Genomic DNA, 13,096 nt, shown 5'->3' with positions numbered 1-13,096 from the left:
CTGGTCTGGGAAGATCCCACATGCCGCGGAGCGGCTAGGCCCGTGAGCCATGGCCGCGGAGCCAGCGCGTCCAGAGCCTGTGCTCCGCAACGGGAGAGGCCACAACAGTGAGAGGCCCACGTACCGCAAAAAAAAATAAATAAATAAAAAAAAAAAAGAAGCACTGAGCCAAGGCAAAGCAGGTTTATGCATCACACTGCTGTAAGTGTGCACATGTTTTCATAGACACATTCACATATACACACTGACCATTGCATCTCACAGGAGAGTTTGTGTCCTCAACCTCATGAGCTCTGAAAGGTTTGATCTAGCTTAGTAAGCCAGAGGAAATACCTCTGCTTCTTTTTCCTTCCTTTGGTTCAGCCCTGGAACCTGAGGCCAGGGCTACCTTGCTCTCGGGACTGATTCCAAGGGGAGAGTATTTCCCAGAACTACTCAGCTGGCCCCGTCCTACCATGCTGGTTCTCAGAGCTGGCCTTTGTCCTGTCAGAAACCCAGCCCTCCTCCTCTATACATTCCAAGATATAGGGTGGAGAATAGAGACTAGGTGGAGTGGAATATCATGACTGGGGACAACAGGAGATGAGTGTTTGGGGAGTTTTGGAGAAACTTTTACATACTTAGAAGAAGGTCTGCAGGTTTGGGGTGGAAAAGTGTCATAGGGTCTGTGGAGCAGAGTCAGGTGTCATCTCTGAATCAGGTTCACCCTTGCCACAACTCTAGCTCCTCCAGGGCCTGGCAAGTCTTTGGGTGTGGGCTGTGCCAGGTGGTATTTTAAAATGTGCCTGGAATTGAATTTATCAATATCAAACTGATAAATTTATATTACACTGATGAGTGATGACACACTCAGAGATCAATGCCATTGAAAGAAGAATTGATTACTTACAGTCCTCAACAGGAGGGGGCACACTGTGCCATGCAGGGCCACATGGGGAAGCACCAGCATTGGTCAGGAGGCAGAAGCAACAAGAAGAAAACATGGGTAAAAGAGCCTTTATTTCTATACCAGTAGCAAGTTTTTAGGTGGGGACATCCCCTATTAGGTAGGAAGCGAAAAACAGTTTGGGGTCTTGTGGTTGAAGTGTTTGCAATATGATTTTCAGGCATCCATGAAAGATCACAGGGGAGATGTAAACAACTCTGGCCTTTAATTTTCTCATGATTTCAAGATGTTGAATCATCAGTTACAAAATATCAAGAATGATTATTACAGGTAGTACAAAAGAATGTAGGGTAGGGCCCCCAGTGCTGTGAGGGCAGGATGTGTCGGGAGCATCTGCTAATGTGTTGTCATGGAGACATTCCCCAGAGCTGTTGGGGCCCTCTAAGCTGATCAACCTTTTAGATATGATGCAGGACTCAGATATGAAGGACCTGAAACACAACTTTTTCAAACAGCCATAGAAACTGAGGCTGTGGCTGGAGCCAGGGTGTCAAGAGAGATTATGAGGGTCATTGCACATTGAGTCTTTTTTTTTTTTCTTTTGCGGTACACGGACCTCTCACCGCTGTGGCCCCTCCCACTGCGGAGCACAGGCTCCGGACGCGTAGGCCCAGCGGCCATGGATCACGGGCCCAGCCGCTCCGCGGCACGTGGGATCCTCCCGGACCGGGGCACGAACCCGCGTCCCCTGCCTCGGCAGGCAGACTCTCAACCACTGCGCCACCAGGGAAGCCCCACATTAAGTCATTTTAAAATGTGTGGTTATTTTTTGATAGCCTCCTCACAAATTATGAGATCCATCAGATTGTCACTGTCTGTCTTGATTATCACTCTATCCTCAGAGCCAAAACTGTGCCTGGCATATGGTAGGTACCTAAATATATATTTGGCAATCAAAGAGATGGGAGTCGAAGCAGGTAAAGGCCCAACATTGGAGGAAGACGAGTGTCAATTTCTCAAGAGGTTTTCCTACCATCTCTACCTTCAAATCATGTTGACATAGAATGGGTGGGTATGTAATGAAGGCCTTTTTAGTGGTTCCTGATGGATTTGGGGTGCTGAGAATAAGCTTTTCATTGATAAGGTGCACACCTGTCCCAAGAGAAGGCTCTCTTAGAACAGGTGGCCGTGCCACCCCATAGAATCCTGGTCTACAGCACAAGGAGGGTAATAACTGGCCATCTTGCCAGCTGCAGAAACAAAATTCTTCTGTAGTCAGCTGTGCATCTTGCTCTGCCTCTGCTTTTCTAGGATGAGGGGATCAAATTCCTCCTGGTAGAGCCACCACACCACAGGACATCTTGAATATCAGCAATACCGTGCTGGGGTCCTCTAGTTGTGGAGTGACTTCTGTGTGGAAGACAGTGTTTTGACAACTTGGGATCAAGCTGCATAGAGTTGAGTCAGGATGGGCAGAAGGGAACACAATTTTAAGTTCCTGGAATCACAACAACAAAACAACAACAAAAATAATCTTTTAGCCCAAAGAATATTATTTACTGTGTGTCAATTGCTAGGCTACGTACTTATATATGTGGCAAGAAACTTCACTGAGATATTCATTTGGGTTTTGTTCATTTTATCCCTCCTCTCATCATAAGAAAGTACCTAAATCTTGTACTTAAGTCAAAGTACCCTTGTACTTTGTACTTAAGTCTTAAATCTTTGTACTTAAGTCAAAGTACCCTTGACTTAAAGCTTTTTGAATTGCAGCATCAAAAATAGAAATTTCCAAAATGGGAAAAGAATTTGAAAAAGAATAGATACATGAATATGTATAACTGAATCACTTTCCTGTACACCTGAAACTAATACAGCATTGTTAATCTACTATACTCCAATATAAAATAAAAAGTTAAAAGCATATATAAATTTTCAGAAACTCTCTGCCCTACCTTTTGTTTGTGAAAATCAGAGCTCCGAGGTTTTCACAAAAAATTCACCTGGGAGTGAATTGTGCCCGATTGTCTGCGAGGACTGAGAATTGAGGAAGCGGAAGCTTATGGACTTCTGAGGAAGGAGATTCCCCAAGACTAAGAAAAGGAATGGGATGCTTCAGCATTTTATTAGTTTTCTTATGCTGCTGTAACATATTGCCCTTAAATTTAAGAGCTTTAAACAGCACCCATTTATTATCTCACAGTTCTGGAGAAGTAACACCAGAGGGCAAAGACAATGGAAGTAAAAATTCTACCTATCACAGGGTTTCTGGGAAGGAAAGCAGCCTGGACCCCACTTTCACCGCAGGCCCAGAATAGGGAACACTAAGAATTGAGTCTTTGGAAACTGGAGAAAGATCACCTTGCCCCAGCTCACACTGGAGCCTCAGAGCAGCACCCTTAGGGGGAGCACAGGCTTGAGCGAGGTGTATACCTTCATAACCAACATGGTCTGACTGCCAGAGGCCCTCCCCCTCTGCAGCTATTCTGTCCAAAATAAAAACCCCAGAGACTTTTATAAGACCCTAAATTTGGAGGAAGAGAGAATGGAAAGAAAGTCACAAAACACAAGTGAGATTAAATCTTCTGTAAGGTAGGTGGTTAAACACTTAGATGAAAATTGTCTGATTTAGGGAATCAAGGAAATGTCCAATTTTTTAACACACTGTTATGGAATCACTTATAACTGCTCTATATAAATTATCTCATTTGGAAATTTAAATTAGCAATATTAGGAAATTTAGATGATTTTATGCTCATTTTTCCAAATCAGGAAACGAGCCCATGGAGCAACTACAAATATTACATATGATTTATTGTAAAGCTGTTTTATGCCAGGTCCTGGGCTAAGTGCATTGTCTCAATTCATCTTTACAACTATGAGAAAGATGTTCTTATTTCCCCATTTTGAAATGGGGAAACCAAGGCTTTGGGAGATTAGATAACTTGCCCAGTATCTCAGGGCCCCTAAGTCACATGGAAAGAAACCGAGGTCTGTCTTACTGTTTCTTTTAGGGAGATAAGTAAAGGGACTACCTCAGCTTGAGGTCAAGACCAGGCAAGCTCCTTCTTTTCTTGAGAATGTCTGTTGCAAGCTGTGATGGTGATAACAAGTAGTAACTAGAGGAGAAGGAGCCAGTGGTGCAGAGCAGAACCTGTGAATCACCAGCAAGCCCGCCCAGTGTGCTGAAGTGTGATCTCAGGGCTACTGCCAAAGGCAAGGGACCACCCACTGCTCTGGAGAAGACCTGCCAATTGCAGCTCTCTGCCCGCACACATGCAGCTGTGGGAGGAGGGCAGGTGTTGGGGAGTCACCGCCAGATTCCTACAGGGGTGTCAGAACTGTTCAAGGGCCCTCCTGCTGAGAGCCCAGCTGCTTCTGGCTTACCTCTTCTCCCTCCCGCAGGATCTAGGGCCTCACCCACTTCCCTCCTTGGGTCACTAACCTCAGGACACCTTGGCCTGGCTGAGATTTGAGATGTACACTCCTCCTCAGTGTTCCCAGTTAGCTATTCCCCCCACAGAAGCTTCTCTGGTCCTTGTACTTCACCTTTTCCTTTCTGACAGTTTGGCTGCTAGCCCCAAAGAGAGATGGAAATAAAGTATCAAGCTTGGGAGGAAATCCTATTCATAGCGAGACAGGCCATCCAGCCCGGGGAAGATCTGGCGCAGACACTAGGAGCCAGGAACAGGAGGCAAGGTTGGTGGATTCTAGCTTGGGGCTGAAGCTAGGGTTTGGCTTGACGCCTGGATCAGAAATGGATGGTCAAACTGGACTGGAGCTGGGATCAGGGCATGGCCCAAGTCAGGTCAGGTATTAGGCTGGCCTAAAAGCACAACAGATAAGAAAGAGTTTGGAGCCAATCATGTGCTTGTAGGCCAGTCAGAGTCAGAGATTTTAGTTCCGAAACATTGCTTACTGGCTGGGGGACTCTTCACCTCCTACAAAATCGTTCAAGGTTGTTGAAAGCAGTACTTGGGGAATTAAAATGTAAATGAGATAAGAAATGTAAACTGTCTACCAGTGTCTGACAGATAGCAAATGCTTAATAATGAATAATAGCTATGACCATTACTCCTATCCCTCTAGCAGCTTATTATGCCTTTGAGGACCCTGAGGAGCCAGGTTGTGGCCCCCTGCTTGGCCCTGGGCCTTGGGGCTGTGCTGGCAATGCCAGGTCTGGCCAGCAGAGGGCGCAGGGCTCACCTTTCCTCCCTTCCTTCCAGCTCCCTCCCAGGCATTAGGATTGCATTGCCTTGCAAAGCTGAGAGAATTCCCCAGGGAGAAATGGAATCTTAGAGACAGAATCGGGCTCTCGACTGGGTTATGAAAAAACTTATTCAGATGTCTTAACAAAAACTAAAATGCAGCAGTGGTGATGCTGAGAGACATTAGCTGTGCCAAATCAGAGCCCAAGGCACCTGGTGGGATCTACACTTATGGAATGGCTGGGATCATTCAAGACTCCCCTACCCGGGAGCTTGAAAACTCCTGTGCTTTTCACACAGAATGCATGGGCCCTCTCTGTGTCTGGCATTGCCTTTCCGGTTTCGGTACCTTGGCCTGTTGCCCTCAGCCTTGCCCTTCACCAGTAGGTTTCACAGGGCCCCAGAGGCTCAAATGTATTCCTGGAAGCCCTCTATCCATCTGACTTCCTGGGTGAGCCTTCCTATGGCCATTTTAGTCCTCAAGTGAGGCCCTGACCTGGGGGATCCAGGTCTGTCTTGGCCTACCTGTGAGAGCCACATCTGAAGCCAAATGTAACCCTCCAGCGGGAGCCAGCCCCCAGTGTATGCTCTGCTCTCCCCAGCATAAGGCCAGCCTCTGGAGGGCTGCTCCTGCCCCTGGTTTCTTTCCTCTGGCCAGCATCTCTGCCTGCTCTGGCTCCAGGTGGTGTGTCTTCTCAGCCCATTCCCTCTTTGTTGAATTATGCCAAGAGAAGGGGCTTCTGCGTGGGCAGGGAGTGCGTGGGCAGGAGCTCAGCACAGAAGAATATCTGCACATCACAGAAATGCCCAGAAAAGAAGGCCTTGAACGGGGAGGGGAAGAGGCAACCTGATCAGCCACAGGGGGAGGGGCTGAGCCAGTGGGCAAGCTGGCACCCCAAGGACTAAATGACTGGTTCCCCTCCTAGCACTGGATCCCAGCTGCATGTGTGTCTGGGCCAGGGGTGTGGAGACAGAGCATGTTCAGGACCCTCACATCACCGTGTGTGAGCACTGGGTTTCCCAAGGAAAGTGCTGATGTTCTGTGGACCTGCAAGCTAGCTGGAAATAGGTCCTACCTTATAAAGCAGGTTATGTGGCTGTGCATTCGGCACTATGTGCTCCTGTCTTTCGTTCTTTCCCTTGCACATTTACTGACATGTTGTTTAAACATTCCCCTCTTATCTCAATTGTGATATGGAATATTGAAAGAAGGATCATGTGCCCACCTTGGGCAGTAGCGTGGGTGACTGAGACTTCCCCAAGGCAAAGGTAGATTGTTCTAAGCCACAAGAGTCGAGCGAGGTGGGCCAGCACCCCCTGCAAGACACACACACACACACACACACACACACACACACACAAGCACCAAAAACCAAAAAACTGACAACATTGACAGGTCAAGGCCTGAGTCAGAAAGGCAGCTTCCCTGAGGACTGAACCTGGCCCTACTTCAGGACCTCATGCACTTGCTTCCTTGACCTCTTAGGTTTCTGACTTGTTCTGGAACAAGGGTCCAAGTCTCTGTCCTCTGGCATTGACTTTGCATTCCCCTCCTTGCTCTCATCTAAAATTCCCCTGTTTCCTGGCCCTAAGCAATCCCATTCTCCCCAAGTGTTGGCTTAACTCTCGCATGGATGGAATTTCCTGATTTTGAGAAATGAGCTTTGACCCTCTTAGTAGTGTGTTTTCATCCCTCCTCCTCCCTCCTCTGATCATGATATGTCCTCTTTCCCCACTGTATCCATGACTTGGCTGTTTTTCCTCTTTACAAACCATCTTCTTGAAACAGTTTATACCCACCGTCTCCTGGACCTCACCTCCCATCACCCAACTGCACTTAGTTCGAGGGGAGAATGTGAGCAGGGTACGCGGATGATGAACAATACGGAAAGCACCATGAAACACTAAACAACTCAAGCTTCCTTGAGCATAAAGAAAAGATAGAAATGAGAGTAGTGTGGGGAGTGGTTTGAGAAAATGTTGGAGAAAAGGACAGACACCAGGCCCTTGAAATATAGACAAGCAAAACGGCAATTACAAGACACATAATTGTAAGAATTACTGTAATGAGAGATACAGGTGTTACAGAAGTACATGGGTTAAGAGGCACCTAACCCAGATGTGTGGGGCTAAGGAAAGCTTCTCAGAGGAGTTTCGTCCTCTGTAACTCCTTTCCCAACATCAGCAAACTGCTATGTCCTCAACTTTGAACACCCTCTCAACTCCCATGTTAACTAAAACCAGCCATCCCCCAAGGATAATATATCCTTCACAGAAAGGGGTGGCTTCTCATCCTCTCATAATCCATGTACACAGATTTGGGGATCCTCTGCCCTCAGCAATGCTGCTTCTTTACTCTCAATAGACCTCTGCTCTTTGACACTCGTATGTTCATTGTGCTGCCCTCTTCCCTTCCTTATTGCTGATGGCTCCCAACCTTCTAAAGCCTACTTATTACTCATTTAAACTTTGTCACCTACCTCATAGCTCTGTCTTCTCCCTGTCCAGCTGAGATTTTGTGGCCCATCATTTCACACTTGTCCCTTTGTTTTCCATCCCACCCATCTGGTAAAATCTCAACTTAGGAGGAACTGAACCATCAACATTCTCCATGCTTGCATCCAACTGTCTGGGCTCTGCTGGAGAAACTGATACCACTAGACATTCACGGTCACCAACTCTTAAGTGGGTCCTCAACACTTTCCTAATTATCTTACTACATTCCTCAGATGTCCACTTTCCCTTTCCCATTACATACAGTTTTCTTAAACCATCTTGACTCCTAAAATTTCAGTCCTATACACATACACACATACTTATACACACCACTCACTGTAAACAGATCTCCAATTTCATAGAGAAACCAGAAACTATAAAAAAAAATAGCTCTCCACCAAATCTAACACCTACTGTCTTAAGCTACAGATCAAGTTGTTATGATAAAAGAGAGAAAAAAAATTGTAGAGCCTTAAGACTGTAGTTTCTTTCCTTTTCATACAAGAGAACCAGAGGTGGAAAAATGACTTGAGCATGTAGGAGACTCAGGCCCTTTCCATCTTGTCACTCTGCCATCCCTAGTGTGTGAGGGATGCACACTTCACTGCATGACTGAAAGTGGCTTATCCACATCCACAGTCAACCTGCAAGAAAAGTCAACGAGGAAGAGCGAGTTCACTCTTTTCCTTTAAGAACTTGATCTGGAAGCTGCACTTATGACTTCCATCCACAACCACTGTCTAGAAAGAAGTCATTAAGCCACACTTAGCTGCAAAAAAAAGTCTAGGAAATATACTTGTTATCTGGTTGCCATGACATTTTCATCTATATACTTGTTATCTGGTTGCCATGACATTTTCATCTATAATTATTCTCTTCTACTAACTTCTTACAATTGAATCTGTACTCCCATCAAAAGCTAGAACCCTCCACACATGCACTGGGTTCCGTACTTCCCTACCTTTTCTCAGGAACCTTGCATTAGTGTCTCTCTCTCGTATCTTCAGTCTTTTCTACACATTGCAGTAATTCCCTCTGCCCCTAAAAATGTTCTACTTCTTCCATCTTAAAATCTTGCATTCCACATCCCCCTCTAGTTACTACCCTCTTTCCTTTCCTTAATAACTATTCTTCAAAAAGACTTGTCTAACCAAGGGGGGAAAGTGAGGAGGGGCGGTGCTGTGATGAATTGAGAGATTGGGATTGACATATATACACTAATATGTATAAAATGGATAACTAATAAGAACCTGCTGTATAAAAAAATTAATTAAATAAAATTTTTAAAAAAATCCTTGTCTAAGGTCACTTGCTCCACTTTCTCCCGTGACATTCAGCGTTCAGTACATCTGATCTGTCTTCTGTCTCTAGGACCTCACCAAAATGGCTCTTTCTGTGGCCAAGGACCTCCAGGTCCCTGAATTCAGAGAACATTTCTCATCCTTGTTTTCTTCGTGCAGGAGCAGTATTTGATTCCATTCAGCATGTCTCCTTTTGCTTTCATGATGCCTTGCTCCCCTTGTTCTCCTTTCACCCCACTATATGCTCCTTCTTGGTCTCTTTTACAGACTGGTCTTTCTCTATCCAGCCTTTAAATAATGGTCTTTTCCAGACTTCTGACCTGGTTCCTCATTTCTCCTTATTCAACATACTCTCATTAATTCTATGGTTTACGTTACTTCCTATACAAGTTGCTTATTCAGCTCCCTACTGGAATTCCTGCTTAGATGTCTAATAGGCATCTGAAACTTTACTTATCCAAAATGGACCAGATTCCCTGGTGGGAGCTGCTGTCTTATAGCTACTATTTTCTCTATGAAGTGGGAGGCCGTGTTACTTGTTGTGACTGAAGGATGGTATGTGTGTGTGTGTGTGTGTGTGTGTGTGTGTGTGTGTGTGTGTGTGTTTGTACATATGGGCTGTCAACAGGGTAAGAGATGAAATAAGAGATTTTATAAGTCAAGAAAATTTGAAAAAAATATATTTTGTAAAATGAGAAAAAGAAGGTGACCAGAGAAACAATAAAACTTACACTGGGAAGCAGCATACTAGGAGCACCTGAATTCTGACTTCCCAAATCCCTGGCTTTGAATTGTGGCTTTTTTCACCTAGTAGCTTTGTGGCTTGGGGCAAGTTATTAAAACTCTCTCTGAGCCAGCTTTTTCATTTAAAATAGTGATCAATAATCTTGTGCCCAAATTTGTAGTTCTTTGTGAGGATTAAAGATAATATGCTTGGAACATAGTAGGTGATTATCAAACAGTTCCTATGCAGTTCCCAGTTGGTCCCATTCCTTAAGTTGCTCTCCAAACCAGCTGCCACTACAATATTTCCAAGTCTTTCTAAATTTTAACGAATTTCCAATGCCCTCACTTCTTCCTTGCACGGCTTGCAAGGGTCTGTATTTGCTACCTCCTGAGATGAGAGGTGTGTTACTTTCTATTTCTATGGTAACAAATTATCATGAATTTGGTAGCTTAAAAACATCCACTTATTAGCTCACAGGTAGTATGGCTGGGTTCTTTGCTCAGGGAGGATATCACCAAGCAGAAGTCAAGATGCTAGCCAGACTAAGTTCTCTTCTGGAAGCTCTGGGTGAAAATCTGCTTTCAGGTTCATTCTTGTGATTAGGAGGATCCAATTCCTGTGGTTGTAGGACTGTGGTCCCTAGTTTCTTGCTGGTTGTCAGCCAGAGATGGCTCTCAGCTAGAGGCCACTCTCAGGTACTTGTTCTATGCCCTCTTCCATCCTCAAGCCAACCACAGCCACCCCCATTCCTTGCATCATGGCCCCCTCCATCTTCAAGCCAGCTACAGTGTATCAAATCTTTTTCCTCAAATCTCTTTGACTTCCCCTTCTGCTGCCAACCCGAGAAAATTCGTGGCTTTTAAAGGATTCATATGATTTAGTTAGGACTAGTTGGATAATCTCTGTATCTTGAGGTCAACTGATTAGCATCATTAATTACATCCACAAAATCCCTTTTGCCATGTACCATAATCTTAGGAGTAGAGTCTCATCACATTCACAGGTTCCACCCACACCTGAGGGAAGGAGACCATACAAGAGTGAGAGGCATTAGGGATCATCTTGTGATTCTGCCTACCCAGGAGGGAAAGCCAGGAGAAACACCCCTGAGAAATGCTGAGACCTTGAGCTGAGATCAGAAGGATGAGTAGGAGTTAATTAAATAAGGAAGGAAAACTTCCAGAGAGAATGCCCAGAAACCATGTAACTAGAGGATATACATCCAAAAACTGGACTAAAGGAAGGCCAGTGTCTTCAGTGGAGAGACCAAGAACAACAGTGACTCAAAACAAGGTGGTTAGAGAGATCAGTAGGAGTCAGGACATGCAGGCTTTATAGACTCTGTTAAAACGCTTTTTCTATCCCCAAAGCAAAGGTCAGAAGAGTGGCATAATCGGATCTGTATTCTAAATGTATCACTCTGGCTATAAGGTGGAGGGTGGATGTAAGGAGGCATCAGTAAAATGTGGACCACTTAGGAGGCTGGGAGAGTAGTACAAGAAACAGTGGGGCAACGTCAGTGGAGCAGTAGCTAAAATCAACAGCACTTCATGATGGATTGAACACGGGAGGGAGCCTGTTATGTTCCCCAGGAAGCAGACTCTAAGACAGAGATTACTGTGGAGGATGTTTACTAAGGAGTGCTCTCAGAGTCAACACCTGTATAAGAGAGAGGATGAAAGTGGGATTGGGCAAAGGGAGAAGCTGAGCAGCCCAACGACCTCAGTCAACCCTATGAGCAGCTGTGAACATCTTTCAGAGTTGTCCTCTGTCGGGGTGAGGGAGCTGAACCTTTATACCTCTCTGCTGATCAGTCATTGTATGCAGGATGCCCCAGAAAGGGAACATGACCTTAAATGAGCCAGCTTTCTTCAGCTTAGGCAACTCCCAAAGGGGGCTGACAGTTGTGGCCTATCTTCCAGCAGCATTCTCAGTGAAGAAGGAGAGTAAATCCTTCATTTTTCGGCAGGAGTCTGGGCTTTTCATCGCAGCCTCCACCACAGGGGTGCAGGAGCATGAGGGAGTAGGGCATTCAGGATGATCTGTAAATGTCCGATTTGTGCATCCTGATGGACGCACTTATGACCGTATGTTGCCATCATTGGCTTACCTGTCATTTTCCCCCACTCGCTTGGGAGCTACTCAGGCACAGACCGTGTCAGACAGCTAGTGTACAGCCCTATACCCGGCACATACTTTGCTGAATAAGTAAATGCCCATCTACTTCTCCTATTTCCACTCCCCTTTCCCCTACATTTCCTTTGCTTCCCTGCTCCCACACCTTACCCGCATCCAGTGTGGGAAAAGTCCAGCAGGTTATCTGAGGCCTCACCTGTGCTGGAGCTGAACAAACAGCAAAATCAGGCTGCTATGGTGGGGAAGGCAGGTAGTGCCAGGAGAAGGGGGGAGGGGGGCGGTTGACAACATTCCCACTGACCTCGGGCTTAAATCCTCCTTCAGTGTCTCATCCCTTATAAACTCAGTGCTAGCTGGACCAGGTTCTCTCCAAAAGACTGATTGGCTAAGAGTCTCTGAATTCCCCATAAACTCAGACCTCATCCCCAGTCTAATGTTCTCTTTGACCGATAACTCCCACCTCTGACAGCTACTGCTGGAGGCCAGAGAATGGAATTCCAGGTCATATCAGAGTTTCTTTGGAATGGAGAAGAATGACCTCAAGCAGGGCTGAACCATTAGAGGAGTTAAGTCCGGCCCAAGGAACCCAACGCAGGCCTGCGCAGGCCCCCTTCAGTTTTGCTCCCGCTGCACTCGGGTGCTCCAGCCCTCTTCCAGCCCCCTCCCGTGGGAACCTGACGCCCTACACAGGCTGCTCCACCTGCGCTGAGAACAAACAGGGAGCGTCAGTGTGTCGGGTGAGGGTGGGCGCTGCCTGGAGACCACAGAGAAAGCCAGCCGCCTCCTCCCGGGTTATGCCTGTGCTGGTCTGGGAACCGAACCATACCCACTCCTGTTTATCCCAGGCAGTTCTCACTGCTACCCCGGCCGCCCCTCAACCCCCAAGTCACTCTTCGTCCAGGCAGCCCTTTTCCCCTGCCAGGGTTCCCCGGAGGGAAATGCTGCCCCTTCCCCATCCTTGCCCGCTGAGAAGGGTTCCTTGAGCGCTTCGGGTGGAAGCGTGGTTGCTGGGCCTGAGGTAAGAGGTGAGGATGCGGGAGCTACCCCAGCCCCGAGGCGAGGAGCTGCAGGGAACTACCAGCGATGGTGTCGCGGTCACTGCAGCCACTGCGGCAAAGTAGGGAACCCGTGGCGCTCCGCGCGGGCTAAGGCATCTGCGCTGCAGCCAGGGATCCCAGCATGCGGCCCCGTCTCCACGTTCCCCGACCCACCAGGGAAAGATGCTAGACCCCGCGGCAGCCGGGCTCTACCCCGTCCCTCTTACGCTCCCTCCTTGCCCAACCTCTCCATCCACTCCTACCTAACCTCTCCCCAACCCTCGCCAACACACACACACACACAC

The sequence above is a fragment of the Aethalodelphis obliquidens genome, unplaced genomic scaffold (assembly GCF_003676395.1).
Source record: "Aethalodelphis obliquidens isolate GAN/ISIS:26980383/991018 unplaced genomic scaffold, ASM367639v1 scaffold14, whole genome shotgun sequence".
Classification (NCBI taxonomy): domain Eukaryota; kingdom Metazoa; phylum Chordata; class Mammalia; order Artiodactyla; family Delphinidae; genus Aethalodelphis; species Aethalodelphis obliquidens.
Note: the sequence above shows the minus strand (reverse complement) of the source record.